At 48.8% G+C, this 16,963-nt stretch overlaps 1 protein-coding gene, 1 long non-coding RNA gene and 1 pseudogene across 5 annotated transcripts in view; 1 reads left to right on the top strand and 2 right to left on the bottom strand.

The window, feature by feature from the left end:
• The window catches only part of LOC138249697 (uncharacterized), a 147,478-nt gene extending 133,509 nt beyond the window's left edge, over nt 1-13,969 (bottom strand). Inside the window, exons 1-2 of the long non-coding RNA XR_011194836.1 lie at nt 13,685-13,969; nt 13,361-13,564 (exon numbers count right to left, since the gene is read on the bottom strand). This is a non-coding gene — a long non-coding RNA (uncharacterized lncRNA). The remainder of the gene's footprint in view (nt 1-13,360; nt 13,565-13,684) is intronic.
• The window catches only part of LOC138249696 (ankyrin repeat domain-containing protein 50-like), a 307,510-nt gene that overhangs the window by 69,199 nt on the left and 221,348 nt on the right, over nt 1-16,963 (top strand). The window contains exon 1 of one of the 4 annotated variants that reach the window (XM_069203680.1): nt 15,013-15,164. The exons of 2 other annotated variants lie outside the window; for them this stretch is intronic. The gene's annotated coding sequence lies outside the window, so the exon portion shown is untranslated. Of the gene's footprint in view, nt 1-15,012; nt 15,191-16,963 lie in introns of those variants that run through there. One more of the 4 variants, XM_069203679.1, reaches the window with a different exon arrangement.
• Nucleotides 6,404-11,728, bottom strand: LOC138248980 (enoyl-CoA hydratase, mitochondrial pseudogene; annotated as a pseudogene).

Genomic DNA, 16,963 nt, shown 5'->3' with positions numbered 1-16,963 from the left:
TCTCCCCACACTCCACCGCTGTCTCCCCACACTCCACCGCTGCCTCCCCGGACTCCACCGGTGTCTCCCCACACTCTACCACTGCCTCCCCGGACTCCACCGGTGTCTCCCCACACTCCATGGGTGTCTCTCCACACTCCACTGCTGCCTCCCGGAACTCCACTGGTGCCTCAACCCGCTCCACTCGAGTCTCACTCCACTCCACCGGTGCCTACCCACACTCCACCGGTGCCTCACTCCACCGGCCCCTCACTCCACTCCACCGGCCCCTCACTCCACCCCACCAGCCCCTCACTCCACTCCACTGGTGCCTCTCACTCCACTGCACCGGCCCCTCACTCCGCTCCACCGGTGCCTCACCACACTCCACACAGTGCCATTCCACTCCACCGGTGCCTCACCACACTCCACCGGTGCCTCACCACACTCCACACAGTGCCATTCCACTCCACCGGTGCCTCACCACACTCCACACAGTGCCATTCCACTCCACCGGTGCCTCACCACACTCCACACAGTGCCATTCCACTCCACCGGCACCTCTTTATTTACAAATTAAGCACTGCGCCCACCACTGCAGACTGAACCCCGTCTCCTGACTCACCGGGGCACCCCAGCTTCTTGAAGCAAGCAGCTTACCTGTACCCCAGTTTCAGCAGCCTGCACCCCTTGATACTTGACAGTTTAGCCCTCTGGTGACCTGCTCCGTCAGTCGCTGTCTTTAAATTAAACCTCTTAGTGTCTGGATACCCTCCTATAGATTAGCGCGCTCTATAAATCTTGATTGATTGATTTCTTCTTTCCTCTGAGTGCAAGGTAGCCCCAGTTTGTGCAGTGGCTGTCCCTTAAACCTGCCACCCTTTACTACTCCCATTCTCACCTCGTTTCTGACAACCTGGGGACTGTTGCCTGCCTCCCTAGCACCTGTCCAAGGCTCCTCCCACGTGTCTGCTTCCTCATGGAGGTGGTGGCTTCTAAGCACATCTGAGCAGTGTAGAGGAGCTGCCCTCCACCGCTGCCTCCCCACACTCCACCGGTGTCTCCCCACACTCCACCGCTGCCTCCCCGGACTCCACCGGTGAATCCCCACATTCTACCACTGCCTCCCCGGACTCCACCGCTGTCTCCCCACACTCCACCGCTGTCTCCCCACACTCCACCGCTGTCTCCCCACACTCCACCGCTGTCTCCCCACACTCCACCGCTGTCTCCCCACACTCCACCGCTGCCTCCCCGGACTCCACCGGTGTCTCCCCACACTCTACCACTGCCTCCCCGGACTCCACCGGTGTCTCCCCACACTCCATGGGTGTCTCTCCACACTCCACTGCTGCCTCCCGGAACTCCACTGGTGCCTCAACCCGCTCCACTCGAGTCTCACTCCACTCCACCGGTGCCTACCCACACTCCACCGGTGCCTCACTCCACCGGCCCCTCACTCCACTCCACCGGCCCCTCACTCCACCCCACCGGCCCCTCACTCCACCCCACCAGCCCCTCACTCCACTCCACTGGTGCCTCTCACTCCACTGCACCGGCCCCTCACTCCACTCCACCGGTGCCTCACCACACTCCACCGGTGCCTCACCACACTCCACACAGTGCCATTCCACTCCACCGGTGCCTCACCACACTCCACACAGTGCCATTCCACTCCACCGGTGCCTCACCACACTCCACACAGTGCCATTCCACTCCACCGGTGCCTCACCACACTCCACCGGTGCCTCACCACACTCCACACAGTGCCATTCCACTCCACCGGTGCCTCCCCACACTCCACACAGTGCCATTCCACTCCACCGGTGCCTCCCCACACTCCACCGGTGCCTCACCACACTCCACACAGTGCCATTCCACTCCACCGGTGCCTCCCCACACTCCACCGGTGCCTCACCACACTCCACACAGTGCCATTCCACTCCACCGGTGCCTCCCCACACTCCACTGGTGCCTCCCCACACTCCACTGCTGCCTCCCCAGACTCCACCTGTGTCTCGCCTCACCTGCTAACATCTTCTAAATGCTGACATGCAGTTCTCATCAATGGCGGCCAGGTACTTCTCGTTCAACCCTTACTTGCACCTCATCTCCCTGTGTCATGGTATAAACTGTCCACAGAATCAAAGTTTGAGCCTGTGCCTTTGTGGCTAGACGCCTATCGGAACACTGTAGTGTAGTGATGTCTCCATATCAGAACCCAGTGATGTAGTGATCCCTAAACAATAAAACCCGGTGGTGCAGTGATCTCTATACATCGGAATCCAGTGGTGTAGTGATCTCTATTCATTAAAACACAGTTGTGTAGTGATCCCTATACAATAAAGCCCAGTGATGTAGTGATCTCTATACACAAGTACCCATTGGTGTAGTGATCCCTTTACATCAGAATCTAGTGATATAGTGATCTCTAAACATTGGAACCCAATGATCTTTGTATATCTTAACCCAGTTTCGAAGTGATCAATTGTGTAATGAGCTCTACGCGTCGAAAGCCGATGGTGTTGTATCGGAACCCAACAGTGCCTTCATCTCTATGTATCAGCACCAAATGGTATAGTATCGGAACCCAGTGGTGCAGTGATCTCTGTTTTGGAACCTTGTTTGTATAGGGACCTCTACACTGGAACACCTTGGTGCAGTATCTCAATACATTAGAACCCACTGGTGTAGTGATCTCTCTATTGGAACCTAAAGGTGTAGTGATCTCTGTATGACAGAAGCCAGTGGTGTAATGATAGCTGCATGTCTGAAGCCAGTGGAGTAGTGATCTCTATACATTGGAACCCACTGGTGTAGTAATCTCGCCATATCAGAAGCTCCAGGTACAGTGATCTCTGTATATCAAAAGCCAGTTGTGTAGTAATCTCCATACATTGGAACCCAGTGGTGTAGTAATCTCTACATTGCAATCCAGTGGTGTAGAGATGTCTAATCATTGGCCCCTTATGGTGTAGAGATCTCTTTTCATGTGAGTGATCACTGTACATCGTAACACAATGGTATAGTGATCTTTGTGTATCAGAAGCCCGTGGTGTAGTGATATTTCTATATCGCAACCCATTGGTGTAGTGATCACGGTAAATTGGAACTCAGAGGTGTAGTGATCCCTATGTATTGGAACACAATGGTATAGTGACATACAACCTTTTATCTTTCTTTTTCTTCCCTTTTTGATCTCACCTACACAGTGCATGCGCTGTGCTGCGAGACGTATTGTTTACAATTCAGTTGGCTTCCAACCCGCCCACAGCATCTCATTAGTTGTTTTCGTTGTCACTCTCATTTTCAATCTTTTGTTTGCTTCCCTTCCTTTCTTGTGTTAGCTCTTCCCTGGAGCATGGACCAAGTACATGCGTTCTTCCTTGTCTTTTTGCAACACATTACTTTTATGAGCCTTAGGATATTATTCCTGGATGTGCAATGTGCTTTCCTACCGTTAACACAGACATATGGCTTACTTATGTTGCCTTTACCCTATCTCCTATCTCCATTGACACTTTAGTTACTTACATCCACAACTGTACTACTCTAAGCTACTCCACTCTATTGTATTCTGTTCGGTGCCGCTCTATGCCACTCCTGTCTACTCCATGCCACTCTATACCACTCCATTCCACACAGTAGCCCTCTACATCACTCTACTCTGTATCACTCCACTACATGCAACTCCTTTCTGAGCCACTCTATGCTACACCGCTCTGCTCTACTCCACTATGTAATTCTACTCTACATCTCTCTTCTACCCCCCTCCACACAGTGGCCCTCTTCCCCACCCGCCTCTCTGCCACTCTACTTTCGCACGCCACTCTACTCAACTCCACACAATGCCACTCTACACCACTCTTCTTTACACCACTCTGCTTTATGCCACTCCACGGTATACCACTCTTTGCCATGCTGCTCTACTCCATTCCAATCTGCACCATTCTATTCCATGCCACTCCAATCCACACAATGGCACTCTGTCATTCCACTGTATGCCCCTCTACTCTGAGCCACTCTCCTCTGTGTTACTCTACTCTAGTCTCCACTCTACTCCACTTTATGCCATTCTACTCTACGCCAGTCCACACAATGCCTTTTTACACCACTCCACTGCACTCTATGCCATGCCACTCTACTCAACTCCACACAGTGCCATTCCACTCTGTCATTGTAATCTATGCAACTCTACTGTATGCCACCGTACGCCACTCCATTTAATGCCACTCTTCTGTACTCCACCCCACTCTATGCCGCTGTACTCCATTTGCACCGGTCCACTCTCTGCACCGATCCACTCTATACCTATCTACTCTATGCCTCTCCAGTCTATGCCCCAACTTTATCCCTCTCCACACACTGCCTCTCTGGGGCACTCCACTCTACACCACTTAAGTGTATGCCACTCCTGTCTATGCTACTCTGTGCCTTTCTACTCCACTCTCCTCTACACCACTCTACTCTCTGCCACACTGCTAACTTTTATTTATGCTGAACATCAGCCACGCTACTCTACAACACGGCTAAAAGACATTGGCAAAGCTAATTGTTCTGATATTGCCAAAAGCTATTGACTTTGCCAGTGCTTGTTGGTTTTAGTACCCAGAACCCCAGTGTCTACCCTCACTGTGTCTGTTCACATTCCTACACCTATTTCTGTGTCTCCTAGGTCTATGAAGAGCAAACGCTCTGTGTTGTGGTCACTGCTTGGGTCCTTGACAATGAGTGATGTGTCCTTTTCTTCCTGAACTTCCTGTTGCCTGACCAGTGTGTCACTCTTGCGGGAATGATATATAAATATCTGCCATTCAGACAGTGAATGCTGTCAAGTTATGAGTCCGATACCATCAAATAAAGGGGCATTCTGGAACACCTATTGTTGGAGATGCAGGTGTGGGTGAAGGTAACTGCTTGTTTCTTTCTCTACACTGCATGGCCCCTTTAAGGGAAGAGACAGAAATCACCACTTTCTGCTACACCGGTACAAAAGGCTAATTTTCAGTAGCTCACAATATTTCATGAAGTCGGGAACAGTAGAAGATCATGGTATGTTCCTTTCAAAAGAGCGAACGCCCCATACTTGGTACCGTTTCAGAAGCCGCAGCTGTGTCGGGCGGAATTCCTGTGTTAGCTTTGGCTGTATTTGTGTGTCTTCCTCTCTTATTATCAATTCTGGCACAGCTGTTGTTTTGTTCTGTCAAGTCTGTGATAGCAGCTAAACGTGCTTTGCATTTTTCTATTGTTATATTTGGGGTCTTTTTAGGTTTATTTAGTTGTATTCTTAGTACGTCTAATGGAGAACAGTGCATATCAATCTTCAAAATGTTTTCAGCCAATGCACTAGACTTTCTGGGTAACTAAAAACAGGGATCCTGGGTTTTTCGGTGGTCTTTGCTTTCTGTAGATCCACAGTTCCGGGATGTGTAATTTAATGAAATATCTACTTGTCCATGGGACAGGTTGCTTCATAAATCTACTTGTACTTTAAAAAAATCAATTTCTCCCTTTGGCGCCATGTAGTGCAGTGACACATTATGGCCGCAATCTCACTATATAGGAGTTCTGGTAAGTCTCTCTGATTATGCCAGGGCTCATGCTATTACAGGGTTTGAATCTTATTTTGCCACCTTTCCGGAGATCTACATACTGGGTCTGAAAGTGGTGGTAAACAATAGTTCCAGGGTTGGAATGCCCTTTCGAGTCTGTGCAAACCTACTAACTTGCATGTTTTAGGTGATTTTTACCATCTCTTTTTTAATCTTCTTCCATACTGAGAAAGGTTGGAAATTTGCTCCTCACAAGAGCAGAAGTAAATCTTCTTCTAGGGTGGGGAAATAAGAGGTTGGGGAGAGAAAGTGAACTTGTAAACACTTAACAAATGTTCACATCAGCAAATCTACGCAAGCATACTTACTTGTGCTATCTTGCAGTTCACAATTATTTTCTAGGAGTACAATTTCCTGGCATACTTCCGTAAATTCATGAAAGCAGTAAATCTGCATGAATGCAAGAACGTATACCTGGGTGCACTTTTGTGACTTTCTTTAATAATTGGGTCCTTAATTACACTTGGTGTTACCCAAGACGTTTTGTTTGTATTCAAATTTCTCTTGCTCTATCTTTCTCTCTATGGCTCACATCTGGCTTTCACTAAGTGTGAGAGTATTCTGCTCTTCCACAAGGAGCATATTGGCACACAAAGTAGTTTAGTTTAGTGGTAGGAACTACTGTGGCAATGCACACTTCTTGAGACCAAAAAATATTTGTGCTTTTTGACAACATTTTGTTATAATGGTGAGGGCCAGGGGCTCCCACAACAATAACGTTTTACAAAAACCATGTCAAAACAATACACGCATCAACAAAACTCAAAGGCAGACCACCATTGTCCGACCTATTGGCTTTGCCAATGCTTTTTTATTTTTATGTTTGACATAATCTTGTTGACACTGATTACACTGATTTTCCATTATGAATATTTTTGGGAAATACTAGCATGCATCAACACATTTTACTATTTTAAAATAAATGGTACCTAAGATTTCACAGTAATTTAGCGATACATTTTTCCTAGTTGCGTTTATTTGTGTACATTTCATTTTGATAACAAATAATCATCAATCAGGCTCTCAAGCTTCTGCAGATATTTGCACCTAATCAGAGAGCGTTCTAAGAGCATTATACGTAGCATCATATTGTTAAACTTTGCAAACGTGTACACATATTTATACTGGAACAATTGTCAGTTGTGCAGTCTGACCATACAACATTTCATTAGAGAGCTCATCCTAATAAAAAAGGTTCTACATTAATGAATCATGAATACAAGTTCGAACAGCACGAACATATGGACACAAATATTTTCTTAACTGCAGACAGTGCCCTTCCCATATCCATAATGTGGTGCTGTAAATTGGCAGCCAAAGGGTTTGCGTTGCTGTGGGTTGGGCCTACTTGTCCTAAGGGCAAAAACATAAAAGCTTGTTGTCCTTCACCCCAAACAATGTCCTGGGCGTTGGGCTGTAGGAATTCCACACCCCTGGCAGTTATATATTTTTATTAATGATGGGTATTTCTAAAAGCAAATCCCTCACCTTACAATACTCCCCAGGCTCCAAACTGGATTGGGAATCTTTCTCAGCAATGCTTCCATGTGTGCTCCACAGCTCAGTGCTGGCTCTGTACCTCCCCAGAAGTGATGGAGTGGAGCTGCGTATAAGAGCCAACCCGGCGTTCTCACATCAGTTCCTTTGTTTCTGTGTAGTCTGAGGCAGCTCTGGAGCTCAACTCCTACATGCGTCAAACTTATGATGACTCTGACAACCAGTGTGCAAGAGAACAACATCCCTTCCTGAAACAACAGGCTTCGAACCATGCTGTGATTGCAGAAAACAGATGTCAACCGTTCTTGGAAGCAGTCTAACTCTTGGTCAAACTCCTTCATTCAGTCCAAATCGAAGTATAGGCATAAACATATAATAATGGAGCTGTACTTGACCCCATCTCACCGCTCCATGTTCAAGGTGAGGTGTGAGGTTGTCACAACGTTAGACTGGCTCTTCTGGGATCTCCAAGCATGGACCTGGTTCCCCAGTTGATCCTGGTGCACCCTTAGTTTTCGAGGCCATCAGCGACGCTGCAGTAAATCGAGACCGTTAAAGAGGTCATGCTGCACATTTTCAGTGTTTTTTAGGCTCCCTCTGGCACGCATTCTGGCTCTCAGGTTTTGCATGGGCTTTCAGTCTGGTTACTGCTGGCAGGTACTTCTTCAGCACTGGTCGAGCAACCCCATCCCCCGCTGGTCCGCCACTCATTGACGCTGGTGCCAAGGGCACCCGGAGATTAGATTCTGATGTCTGACCCCAAATCAACTTTAGCCCTATCTCAACCGATGGTGTGCTACAAAACATCCTCCTTGAGAGAACCTGGTGGTTCAGGCTTCATCCAGCAAGATGAATCCTAGTTCTTTTCTGACGACTCCTCCGGATATGAAATTCAAGAGGATTGAGACATTTGCAAAATGTATGTTCTCCTCTGCCAGCGTGGCACAACACTGCGTTTGTCACCAAACTCATGCCATCTTGTACATGGCCAGTATGATCTTGCAAGCGGTCCCAGAAGAACTCGGGCCCTATCTGGCTCAAACATTTCATGATGGACAGGACTCAGCCAAGTTTGTGATTCATGGTGGCCTAGAGACTGCTGACTGGTGGGGGTTGGCACCAGCTTTGTGGTCGCCACCATGCATGGATGTTTTCCAAGGGGTTTTCTAGAGATTCACAAGCCTCTCATGGATATGCCCTTCGATTGCTCACAACGTTTTGGTGAAAAAGCTGATTCTGCCCTTGAAGCATTTAAAGGACGGTAGTACCATGGTGCCCTGCTTGAAATAGTTGACTTCTGCCAAGCAGTTCCTGCATCACTTAAGGAAATTCAGTGGCTAAATGAAGGGAATACCCGGATTATGAATTAAATATGTAGGTTTTTAACCATTTCCAAAAGGCAGTCTCATCTGGGATAGATCTGAGTTGAGAACGGAGCTTACTCCAAATCCTGGAGACCCTTCCAAAATTATTCTAAACTTTCTGTCTCTGCCCCTTCCCGCCACCCTTGCCCCGCAGGGAAGACACTGCTCCCATTTACCAGGTGCTCAGAACTGGTGGTAAACCTCTTGAATACCATGCAAAATTCTACCTGGTAATTCACTGTCCACACAGTTATTCCCCATTCCAAGGGGTCAAACTGGTATTAGGTGGAATTCCATGCAAACATTCCCAGCAGCAAGAATTATTGTTACCCACTGTATCTCCAGGTGGAATTCTACCTATCTGGTAAACACAGCCTTGGGGCCTGATTTAGAACTCAGCGGACAGGTTACTCATTCATAACGGTGACAGATATCCCGTCCAGCGAAAACGAAATCCAATTATTCCCTCTGTGATTTATATTTTGGCAGACTGGATATCTGTCACCTTTGTGATGGCGGAACCCGTCCACCAATACCTAAATCAGGCCTTAAATGTGCAGAAGGATGATTTTTCCTGCACTTGTCAGTGAGGGACATCTCGCCACCCTCTGCGTCCAAAGGGTGGATGGATGGATGGATGGATACCTGTAACCGAGCTGGATATCCTCACACGTGCACCGGACAGCATCTGGGATATTGCTCCTACACCTTCTGAAAGCTGGAGCACTTTCTGATCTTAAATGCACATCTACTTCCAGGCTTTTTCAGAGCTGCTTTTATGTGTGTATATAGGATTGTGAAATGCTGTGGAGATGTTTGTGAGTACCCACAAATTTCTGAGTGAATGTTCTGGATACGACCGGTAGCCTCACAGGTCCCTCCTACCACTTTTCCACCCCATCACCACAAGCACAGTAACAGAAAGCCACCTGCCCGAAGGAATTTGTACCATAATAAGGGGATGTTCATATTCCACAACTACTGATTCTGCAACACATGATCTGGTAATTCTGCTCCTAATTTCACCTCATTCCCACTGTAGAATTACATTTGCTTTCTGAAAAGGCTCAAAGAAAGAAGCAATTAGCTTAAAAAAATGTCTTAACATACCATTGCAATGGTGATCTTTGAGAGCCTTTACATGGCATTATTACCCTGTTCAGATGGTTGTAACAGGTTTTAAAGGCCGAAGGATCTATAACAAAAGAGACAGGGCCTTTAATGACTTTTATAGCCCGAAGAAGACGGAATGTAGAGCTATTATAGCTCTATACCATGCTGCCGAGAGCTATACTGGGTGTAAAGGTCCTGAACCTGAGTTATAAGCCTGAGCCCCAGGCGAGGCCCTGTAACGAAGGAGAGGGCCTTATCCAACTGGTGTAGCCCGTGGCAGAAGGGCTATAAGGCTATTAGAACATTCCATCCACGAAGGGTAGATTGTTTTAAATTAAAAAGGGAGAAACATGAAGACAAACATTGGAATGTTGGAACTCTGCATAAATGCTAAGCATTATAGGCCCGGAGCTGGTCCAAAGGAGCTCTCAACATTACAGTGTTCTGGTAGAACATAGAGTGAACCTTCCACGGTCCTCTGATGTGCTTCAGTTACATTTAACATTATTATTCTACGTGGATAGAGTCAGTTCATGATCATTTATCAGTAAACCTGGGTTTCCTTTTCTCCACAAAGGCAGTCATTACTTCTTTGCAGTCATCAGTAGCAAATGTGGCATGAAACAGTCACTAATCCAGCCAAGTTCCTTCTGCCAATTTCATCTCAAATGACGCATTTACAGACTCCTTGGCCATTGCCACCACCAGTTTGGAGTGACTGGCAATCTTCTCCCCAAAACTCCTGCCACCAGCTTCTCAACCGGAAATACTTTCCTAACAAGATGGGGGTGCCCAGGTTTTGAAAACCGAAACTGGGACATTAAGCAAACATAAAAGAAGGACTACACTTTTACATCAGCCAAGAGGCACAAAATGACTTAAATGACAGCGTGCATCAACATAAAAACCCAGACAAAGATTCACTAAGGAACCCAATTGAAAGCAACTTTTAAACCCAGCTTCACGGGTTTAAAGTAAATTGTGTTCTGATAATAGCTGCTAACTCTTCTGCCGTTGAGCACATCAAAACCTGGCTCCCCCTGATTCGAGAAGATCCTTCTTAAAAACCAGGACATGAGCTAAATTTGTCAGTTTCTACTGGGGCATGAGGTGAAAACCTGGGACTGTCCGGGCAAATCCGGGATGCCTGGTCACCCTATAAAAAGAGCCACCTGGCCTGAGATTTGATGACCAGTGAACACCACCTTCGTCGCAAGAGACTTCCCCATGGCTCTGGTTAGCTGCTGAGTCCCACCAGCCCCTGGGATGGCTCCTAGGCTGTCCAAACTGTGCCTTTTGACCAGCGTAGATGTTGTCACACATCTTGGCTAATTCACACTCCCTGCCCAGAGCATGGCCATGGACATCAGCAGTGGCAGGTGTCTTCACAGTGCAGGTCGGTGCCAGTGGCCAGGGACATTTCTAATGTACCACTATTGGAAGGTGATGTCCACCATCTCTTTATGTTCTCTCCTGCTGCAAACGCCACCTCTCACCCGTGATGACAATGGCTCCAACCTAGGAGTCCTCAAGAGTCCAGTGCCTGGTCACCTCAGACATGAGATCATCTCAGACAGTACTGAAAGCCTTTGGTCGATTCAGCTGGACCAGGCTGATATTCTGCCGCCCTCCCTTCTTTCCCACGATGATGCTCTGATAGGACAAATCTTGTGCTCCAGTTGTCTGGCCAATTCTGGACCCGCACTCCCAGCGCCCAGATACCCCTAGGGGTGACAGTGCTGCAATCTACAAATAATTGATTGATGCCGGTGGAGCCCTGAGGAGGGCTCTATGCACTGCCACCATTACAAGAGCAGAAGGGCAGCGACAGAGAGGAGGGACCGTGCTGCGGTCAGGACACAAGCTCAGAGGATGCAAAGCCACACCCACCCACCCACCAAGGGCTGCACCTATAAGCACTGCTCAGCTGGTACAAATGCACACTATGGCATCTAGGCCCAACAAACGCCACATCCCAAGCTTTTCTTAGTGTTTCAGACTTGGCACACACACTTTATCATGGATACTCGCAAACATTTCCCCAGAGGCTGCAAAGTACTGTCTGTGGCATGCCCGAGCGCTGCACCGATGCCAGTATGGTGAGGGTCGAGGAGATGAAAGGCAGACCTGCCAAGCTTGACCTGCCAAGCTTCCCAGGTCCATGCACGATGTGCTGCTCCAGTCCAGGTTTTTCCTTTGAATTCTGGGACTTGTTGTCTTATTTATTCTATTATAAAGCAGGACTACAAATCCCACAATTCAAAGGCAAACCATGGACTCTTACAGCTCATCACACATGGACCTGGGAAACTTGACAGCTATAGAAAGGTGGGGAATAGAGGGACTCGTAGGAGATGCATGGTATGGACAACGAACCGAGCCCTCATGTGACTTCTGTCTGTCCCGGACGCTCTATTCTTATGCACCAAGAATTAAAGTCCAAGCACTAACTTTCAATGTAAAATGTGAGAGGGAACGAGATACTCACCTGGTGGCTGAATTTCAAAATGTGAAACCAGAAAACCTGGTAACAGTCCTGGCTTCCCTACTTGACCAAATTGTGTGATCTTAGGCAACTGGTTAAGTTCACTTTGCCTTTTTTTTTCATTAACACATACTAGAGCCCCTTGAAATGCACGAGTTCAGGATGTGTGCTGTACAAAACCTTCTCTTTTGTTTTATTTAATAAACGATGATGTTGTTCCAACTATATAACAACCAAGGCTACACAGAAGGTGCACCTCGGCTTATTAATGGCCTTGTTCTCAGAATGGGGGTGACATGAATGTTTCCAAGATCATGTTTGAAAACTATCTCTGTAAACGCCTCTCACTGATATACCCTGCTCTACCAAGGTAAAAAGGACCTGCATTGTTAAAAAAAAACACTTTTTTTAAGTTTGCGGAGTTTATAATGTTTTTACGTGTGTAATGCGAGAAGTCTTTAAAAGGAAAGGTGTCCCCTAAGAGAAGCTGGACAGGACAGCATCTTTGCTATTACTTTAGTTAATGTGTGAATAAAAGATGACGTCTCACAGCTTTCTGAATGTTCCTGCTCTGTCAGGTGAACATCAGCCCAGTGCTGCCCTTCCCCAGGGGCCGCATGTGCCCCTGGTCAGGCGTACTTTCAGTATCCCTGCTCTATATAGTGCCTGCTGCCAAGGGTAGCTCCGCTTAGAGACAAATACCTGAGATGGAACACAGTGGTGCACTCAAAAAACAATCCACAAAGTCCAATGATATTGTCAAAAGTTCTTATATCTCCTTTACTTCTCCCCAAGTCGTCTTGCTGTTCTCATGCAGAAGCAAAGATAGCCTCAGCCAACGCGTTGTGTTGAATAATAAACTTCATGGGGGCTGCAAAGAGAACTTAAAGAATATGCATCTGTAAAACCCACATATACACGTGTGGCATATCCTACAAAACTTTACACCCGCATCCCATCGTCATCATTATATAAACAAGGTATTATACATTTTAACAGCCGAGTGAGTTTTCTAAGGAAAAAAAAAAATATTGCTTTACCTTCAAATTTCAGAAAGAAAAGAAAAGAGAAATATTTAAATCGCAATTCCGTCATAACTAATAGAATATTAATGCTTAGCTAGTGGGAGGGTGTTCATGTGCGTACCCCCCTCTCCTGCACGTGAGTGGAGGCGGGGTCACACGTTCCACCTATTCAAGGTAGATTTTAAATTAACAAAGCAGAAAGGCAGGCCTACTGGCTTTAAAAAAAAAAGTTTGTTTTCTCGAGCTCTGTGCAGACCTCCAGCATGCCAGGCAGGCCCCACCTACCCGGGACACGAGAGAACTCAGTTCATCGCATTTCATCAGCTCGGTGTCCACGCCCTGGCTTCGCCCTAGCGCCTGGAGGCTGTCCCGTCTGCAGGGAGCGCTGTCGCAGAGGGACGGCGCCGACTGTCGCGCTCGCCTGAAGTTCACCCCAATAACCTCGTCTTCACAGTAACTCCTGAAGGTTGCAACTGGTGGCTTCAGCGTCTGCAATGCATACAATTTACAGCATTAAAATGTAGCAGACGATTAAAATAGAATTTAAAAAAACAAAAACATTTAGTATCGCCGGCCTCCGAGCCCAAGGGCTCTCAGCAAACACCGCACCCCTTGGTGGGTTTCCCCGGACGATGTTCCTCAGATCACGCCTGGCACCAACGAGCAGGGAGCACGCAGAGCACGTGCTGCTTGTGCACCTCTAAGCGCCTCGACGCCCACTCCAGGTGCTCGAAGAGGTATCCTTCACACTTGTGCATCCACAAATATCCGAACCCGGTATGTCCAGTATGCTTGTAGGATGTATCTAGTGAACCAACACTTTAAGGCAGTGCTGGTTGTATGCACACTGGCTGTGCGCAGGGGCCACTAGGCGCTAGAATGGCACTGCTTCCTCGCATTCCCTCGCTTGCAGTAAACCCTTCCAGTGGGGAGAGGGGCGTTCTGACCCTCCCCCAGCGGAGGGTGACCTGGGCCTGGGGCGTGTTTCCTCCTCCTCACCCCCCTCCCCTCTGACCCCTCCCAACACAGGCCAGGGAGAGAGGAGGTGCCACATTTCACCCCCGGGGCTAAAGGTGTTGGGGGGGGGGGGGGCATTGCTGCACCCTCCCTCCCCTCTGACCCCTCCCAGCACAGGCTAGGGACACAGGAGATGCCACATTGTAGAGCCCGGGGCTGGAGGTGTGTGTGTGGGGGGGAGGGGGAGGGGGGGGTCATTACTGCATCCCACCCTCCCCTCTGACCACTCCCAGCATAGGCTAGGGACACAGGAGATGCCACATTGTAGAGCCCGGGGCTGGAGGTGTGTGTGTGTGTGGGGGGGGGGGGGCATTACTGCATCCCACCCTCCCCTCTGACCACTCCCAGCATAGGCTAGGGACACAGGAGATGCCACATTGTAGAGCCCGGGGCTGGAGGTGTGTGTGTGTGTGTGGGGGGGGGGGGGCATTACTGCATCCCACCCTCCCCTCTGACCCCTCCCAGCACAGGCTAGGGACACAGGAGATGCCACATTGTAGAGCCCGGGGCTGGAGGTGTGTGTGTGTGTGTGGGGGGGGGGGCATTGCTGCACCCTCCCTCCCCTCTGACCACTCCCAGCACAGGCTAGGGACACAGGAGATGCCACATTGTCCAGCCCGGGGCTGGAGGTGTGTGTGTGTGTGTGGGGGGGGGGGGGGCATTACTGCATCCCACCCTCCCCTCTGACCACTCCCAGCACAGGCTAGGGACACAGGAGATGCCACATTGTCCAGCCCGGGGCTACAGGTGTGAAGAAAGGGGGGGGGGGGGGGGGAGGGGCATTTCTGCACCCCACCCTCGTATAAAGGGCCTCGCAGCCAGGGCCTCTCAGCACAGCCCAGAGGGAGCTCCTGCATCCCTCCCCGGGCCAGCACTGCCGCTCTCAGGGCTAGTGCGCCGAGAGCGCAGTAAATCTGGGACCTGAACTGCACAGCACGCGGGAGCCCCAGCAGGGCCACTCCGCGTTTTATCATTTAAGGTCGAGAAGAGTCATTGAGCTGGGACCGGTGACCCGTGTTTTCTTCGTCCATGCGGGGAGGGCCCACCTTTGGAACTGGACACATCCCTTCGGGTGAGACCCGTCACACCCGGGGAAACGTGAGTCCAGCTGTCAGCTCGCAGACTTCGTCATATCATACATGGCACCCCCGATTCACGCCGGAGACTCCCCAGTTTTGAAGCCAACAATGCCTTCACTTTGGCTGTCTCCCGTCGGAAACTGACTCGTCTTCATTATGTCAATGGAGGAAATGCATTATCTCTACTGTTATTTTTTAATCTCACACTTTACTTTTTTAAAATGTTGCCATGGGTCCCACCCATACTTCTAGCGTACATCGATGCCAGCTTCAGTGCTTAGACACGGCCCTGGGACGTCCTTAGTCTGTACACTGAGGCCAGCTTCAACGCCTAGACTCAGCCCCGACTGCCCCTAGCTTGTAACACTGAGGCCAGTTTCAGCGCCTAGACACAGCCCCTAGCTTGTAACACTGAGGACAGTTTCAGCGCCTAGACACAGCCCCGACTGCACCTAGCATGTAACACTGAGGACAGTTTCAGCGCCCAAACACAGCCCTGGACTGCCACATGTCTGTAACACTAAGGCCAGTTTCAGCGCCTAGACACAGCCCTGGACTGCTCCAGTCTGTCATCGAGTCCAAATTCAGCGCCGAGACACAGTCCCGTACTGGTCCAATGCATCCTTGACCCCTCTAGAGATGTGACCTTCAGAACTTTCCGATGAGGCCTTCCTTGCTCATCCTTGCACCAGGCGGCTATAGCGCCTTGCATGCCATGCTCTGCCCAAGACCAACCTGGGGTCCATCCCCAGTTGGGTGACCTTGAGGAGCATGGCATGCTGGCATTCCTCCAAGGAGTGAGGCACTTCTTCTCCGACCTCACCTGGAGTGACTTTAGCTCCGGTATTTGTTCTGAACCTATTCAGGCGACAGTGAAGTTACATATTAGTACTGTGTGAACAGGGCTTTAAATAGGATGAAAAAAGTAGGGGTTGCTAAAAGGGGCGTCGTTTATGTAATTAAGGGTGTGGCTTAAACAGGTAAACTATATTTGTGTGATTCCCGTAGTATGCCGCCTGACGGCTGTTTTGGTTTTTCTGAGCTTTCTGTTCTTGCCCCTGTATACGTAACACATTGACTGATAAAAGCCTAAATTCAACCAGGACTATTGGCTTTGTCAGTGGTTGTTAGCTGTTTAGGATAAATGGGTAACAACAATGATTTTGCAGTAAATAATCAGTATTGAAAATGTTTCAATTCTGGGATTGAGAGACTGAATTTCACATTGAGGCCTGTGTGCTCTGCAAAGAGGTCAAGAATTGGATGATCATCTGTGTTCTGAACCACTTTATGACTCGCTGATGAGTATTGGGGAGAAACTCGCACTGTGTTCAGCCTCCCCTCCGGAGCTCTCAATTGTGGCCCATTAGAAACACCTGGCAGCATTGTGCACATCTGAATTCAATGTCACTGCACTCAATGCCACTGCACTCTATGCCACTATAGTCTGCAACACCCTACGCCAGTCTACTCCACTCCCTGCCACTCCGGTGTGTGTCATTCTACCCAATTCAACACTCTGCCCCTTCAATACACAACACTTTCTGCCACTCCACTCCAAAACACTCTTCACCATTACACTTTGACACTCCATGCCACTCTCCTTGATGCCACTAACGTTTAGCCGTGCTGAACAGCAGCCACGCTGGTGAACAACATGGCTAAAACACACTGGCAAAGCCGTTAGCGCTTGCACAGGCGAGAGCTATTGGCTTTGGCAGTGCTTGTTTAAATGTTGTGTGCTAGAAAAAAACTCTTTCCTACCTCCAGTACCCAGCAAGATTGTCACATG

The sequence above is a fragment of the Pleurodeles waltl genome, chromosome 8, assembly GCF_031143425.1.
Source record: "Pleurodeles waltl isolate 20211129_DDA chromosome 8, aPleWal1.hap1.20221129, whole genome shotgun sequence".
NCBI classification, from domain to species: Eukaryota; Metazoa; Chordata; class Amphibia; order Caudata; family Salamandridae; genus Pleurodeles; species Pleurodeles waltl.
This window is presented reverse-complemented; position numbering and strand designations above follow the sequence as displayed.